Here is a 5173-nt window from a genome sequence, read left to right on the forward strand (position 1 = left end):
TCGCAAAAGAACTTTCAACGGACACACAGTCAATATAAAACTGTAAAGGGCAGGTGCCGGAAGTTTTCAGAGGAACACCGTCGACGTTTCGACTCCTATATGTAGGCTGAGTTCAGTCCTTAAGTGGGGTCTTCATCAGGACAAGTGCGACAAGGGGAGTGAGGGGCAATCCTGTCAGGTAAATTAATAATAATAAATTAGTGAGTATTACACCCTAGCCAGTAAATTCAGACTATGATGAAGTTTTGAAATGGTAATTGAGAAAAGTGGTTAGTTACCATGGAGTCGTGGCCCAACGGAGCTCGCGACGTGGAATAATGATGGACTGTGCATGAGTCACAGGTCGATCACAGCATGAGTGAATATCAAAACTACAGAGGAGAAAGGACAACCAGTGAAGAAGGCCTTAGACATTACTTTTAGTTGGGCAAGCAATTTAATATGACCCAGACCAGTATGGGATCAGGTGGTAAAATATTTAAAGATATTAGGACTGATGGGTGGGTCCACTAGGTAGGTGTGGATTTTGAGTGTCCTAAAAGGGCCTTCGACAGTAATGTTAGTCAAATGATTTAAATCCAGACCTGTATCTAAAACAGGTGAATAGGGGTCAAGGTGGACTAGTGGGTTGATACCACTGAGTTGGGGAGTTTCAATTAGTCCACATAAATTAGTAAGTATGGGACCCATTGGAAGAAGCCGAACATCTGTGTGGGCTAGTGGGTTGACACCACTGAGTTGGGGAATTTCAATTAGTCCACATAAATTAGTAAATATGGGACCCATTAGAAAAAGCCGAACATCTGTCTCAGAACCTTAATAAAAGCATATTGGTACGATAATACAGGCATTTACGAATGCTCGACATACCTGTGTTGAAAGAGATGCGAGGGCGAGTCAGTTACAACCGTTAATTGTCGACCGCGCCCAGCGGTGTGTTAGAAGCTGGTAACTCGAATACCAGCGTGGATCGTGCTGTTAAGCGTCAGAGCCGATACAGAGGTAAATCTAAAAGAGATCGAGGGTGAGCGTGTCAGGAGCAGGGAAATAAAACTCCCACAGTAAATTAAGTGATTACCGCTCAGTCAGCCACGTACCACAACACAATTCTCTTATGGGGATTCACTTTACATGTACCAGATATCGCCCAGGTCCCCGTGACTGCTTGAGTTCAACCCCCCTTTTTGTAATGTCCTCTGAGCAGGTGCTGACCTGCGAAGTTTCCTCCATCTTAATTCAATTTAGATAGACCATGGTGGAATCAGAATTATTGTCCTATACAGAAGAGTATATCAACCAGTTAACTAAGGACCTATCAAGCACCTTTCTATCTACATCTGTTCCCATAATTGACCTTTCTTTAAATGACAAAATATCTCGTCTGGAGAGATTAGAGAAGAAATTGGTACGTACACGATTGCATGGGCACTTATTCACAAGATATCTACAAGAAAATATAATACCAGTTGGTTTACAAATTAAGATTGAACCAGCCATTTTTGTGGATGTGCCCAAGTTCAAAGAGGGGTTTAGTTACGTGGCAAATAATTGCTCCCAGCACTGGATGGTGCTGGGGGTCGAGACTGCCGCGGAACAAGTGGTCTCTTTGAGCAAGGAAATTGCTGACCTTAAAGCAGAGATTTTGGGTGACAACACTCTTACCAAAGCTAAGGAAGCCGTAGACAACCTAGAAGTCACCATCAAAGAATTTGACACTACAGCCCAAACCAAGAAATTGGAAAAGCTAGCCAGAGACCTGAGACTTTTCGACAAAAAAATTTGTATCCGTACCTGCAACCAGATTACTATAAGCAGGACAATCAGGGGCGGTTCACCAACCGCACTCGCGGCGGCTACAGAGGACGTCGGAATTTTACAACATTCTCAGATTCCTCCTACAGTTCCGGGAGTGATGTGGAAGCAGGACCTAGCACTTCCTACAATTACCCACCTCAAGAACTCGGATACCAGCAGTACCCCCCCCAATTCCAGCAGCCTTGTTTAGACCAAGGCCGTGGGCAATGGCGGCCCCGACGAGGCCATAGCAACCTGTGGATGAGAGGCCAAGCGAGAGGCCAACAACAACAAACTGGCGGATGGGAAGGCAACAGAGGCAAACAACAGAAACGAGTAACATTCCGCCCCGAACCTCATGGAGAAATCTCGACCAGGAGAAATACTTACAGGTGGTAAACCATGCACCTATCCAAGATTAGATTATGCCATCCATCGCATCTGACGTTTGCAGGTCTCCCCTTAATCCTGTGATCAACATCTCTCATCACACTTTAAATGAAGAAGAGGTTAAAGTCCTGAGCAGAGGCCTCTCATATGTCCCTACTGCTCCACCCAACAAATTTCTCCTGAAAACGGAATTATATTGTTTCTTTCGGAAAATCAGATTAAGATATTATTTCCGGAATCAAACCACAAGACCACACAGTTCCACCACAGGTCTCAGAGAACCCTCAACCTTTTTCCCACCGACGTATGCCATGAGCCATAAGATTCTGGCTTTTGAGGAAATTGTGACCTCTGCAGTTGACCGAGTCTTGGACCAACGCAAATTTGTCAGACTGAATTTGCCTAAAACAGAGAAAAAGGCACTTACTGAACTGGTTAAAAACAAAGAAGTTGTCATCAAGCCCGCTGACAAAGGCGGGGCAATTGTCATCCAGGATCTTTGCAAATATAAAGAGGAAATCCATAGACAATTGTCAGATGGAGTAAGTTATCAGTTACTAGCAACTGATCCTTCACGTGAATTGGCAACCACCATTCTGGCAGCTACTCAGAAAGGATTAGACGCGGGATTTCTCAGCGAGCAGGAATTCAAATTCCTCAATCAAAAATTTCCCAGACTGGCCACTATATATACCTTACCTAAGGTACACATGAACTTAGAGAGTCCTCCTGGCCGCCCAATCGTGTCAGGCTGTGGTTCCATGCTAGAACCCTTGTGCAAATATGTCGATTTTTTCTTGAAACCGATTGCCCTGAATACCAGGGCGTATCTTCGCGACACAACACAAACCATTAATCTCATTCACAAAAGGCCATTCAATCCAGCGAGTGAACTCTTGGTGACATGCGACATTGTTTCGCTGTATACCAGCATTCCGCAACTTGATGCTTTGGAAGTAATGAGACAAGTCTTAGCCTGTAGTTTTCAGTGATCACAGGCCTACAAATTGTGCACACTGAACATATAATTTAATTCATAATCCTTATTCTTAACATGATTCTACGAGTCTCCTAGTGTTCTAAATGGGACCTCGCGGAAGTAACTCTTCCTTTTCCATTTCTGGCGGACGTGTTAATGTAAGCCCCGCCCACTGAAACTCCGCGTAGCAGTGCTTGCAGAGTTCTTGTCCACGGACGTAGTAGCAGCGAAGTGGTACGTGGCTGACTGAGTGGTAATCACTTAATTTACTGTGGGAGTTTTATTTCCCTGCTCCTGACACGCTCACCCTCGATCTCTTTTAGATTTACCTCTGTATCGGCTCCGACGCTTAACAGCACGATCCACGCTGGTATTCGAGTTACCGGCTTCTAACACACCGCTGGGCGCGTTCGACAATTAACGGTTGTAACTGACTCGCCCTCGCATCTCTTTCAACACAGGTATGTCGAGCATTCGTAAATGCCTGGATTATCGTACCAATATGCTTTCATTAAGGTTCTGAGACAGATGTTCCGCTTTTTCTAATGGGTCCCATATTTACTAATTTATGTGGACTAATTGAAATTCCCCAATTCAGTGGTGTCAACCCACTAGCCCACACAGATGTTCACCTTCTTCCAATGGGTCCCATACTTACTAATTTATGTGGACTAATTGAAACTCCCCAACTCAGTGGTATCAACCCACTAGTCCACCTTGACCCCTATTCACCTGTTTTAGATACAGGTCTGGATTTAAATCATTTGACTAACATTACTGTCGAAGGCCCTTTTAGGACACTCAAAATGCACACCTACCTAGTGGACCCACCCATCAGTCCCAATATCTTTAAATATTTTACCACCTGATCCCATACTGGTCTGGGTCATATTAAATTGCTTGCCCAACTAAAAGTAATGTCTAAGGCCTTCTTCACTGGTTGTCCTTTCTCCTCTGTAGTTTTGAGATTCACTCATGCTGTGATCGACCTGTGACTCATGCACAGTCCATCATTATTCCACGTCGCGAGCTCCGTTGGGCCACGACTCCATGGTAACTAACCACTTTTCTCAATTACCATTTCAAAGCTTCATCATAGTCTGAATTTACTGGCTAGTGTGTAATACTCACTAATTTATTATTATTAATTTACCTGACAGGATTGCCCCTCACTCCCCTTGTCGCACTTGTCCTGATGAAGACCCCACTTAAGGACTGAACTCAGCCTACATATAGGGGTCGAAACGTCGACGGTGTTCCTCTGAAAACTTCCGGCACCTGCCCTTTACAGTTTTATATTAACTGTGTGTCCGTTGAAAGTTCTTTTGCGAAATAATGAATCATTGTATGCCTAGATTTTTGGGCTTATGCATTTGTAGTTTCTTTTGATTGTGTTAGTAACTGTTGTACTTATCACTTGTGCTTGTCTCTTTAACTGTGTTCATCCCTTCTTACACTCCCTTGAGCACTCCCCTTTTCCCTCCTCCTCACCTCCTCACCTCCCCAATTCCCGGGGCACAAATTGCAATAATTGCATAAAATTCTTTAAACTGTGATACTACTGCAAGGTATTGTTAATAAATTACAGTACCTACTTTTTGAAAAAAAACCTTTGATGTTTTTCTTGTTTCATGAAAGTGTCTGAATAATTACTGTTGGTTTGTTGACACAACACAATTCTCTTACGGGGATCCCCTTTACATGTCCAAGGGGAGGGGGACTTTTTTCACACTGTGTCGTCTTGTAACGTAATACAGAGATACTGGACTCAGATATTTGGGGAACTGGAGGAGGTCCTTGAGGCTCCGATCCCTCGGGACCCCAAGTTAGCATTGCTTGGAATGACGAACGAGGTTGACCTGACTCGCCCGCTACTTACTTTCCTAGTCCTTGCATTGGTGGTTGCCAAACAAGATATTGCAAAACACTGGGGAGCACCGGAACCACCAGATCTAGAGGAGTGGAGACGAGGTTTAGACCTATATATGGCGGCGGAGAGGGTCACATACA

At 44.2% G+C, this 5173-nt stretch overlaps 1 pseudogene; it reads left to right on the forward strand.

The window, feature by feature from the left end:
• Positions 1-2021: 2021 nt before the first annotated feature.
• On the forward strand, positions 2022-3176 carry LOC147701433 (uncharacterized; annotated as a pseudogene).
• The last annotated feature ends 1997 nt before the right edge of the window (positions 3177-5173 follow it).

The sequence above is a fragment of the Lissotriton vulgaris genome, chromosome 7 (genome assembly GCF_964263255.1).
Source record: "Lissotriton vulgaris chromosome 7, aLisVul1.2, whole genome shotgun sequence".
Lineage (NCBI taxonomy): Eukaryota > Metazoa > Chordata > Amphibia > Caudata > Salamandridae > Lissotriton > Lissotriton vulgaris.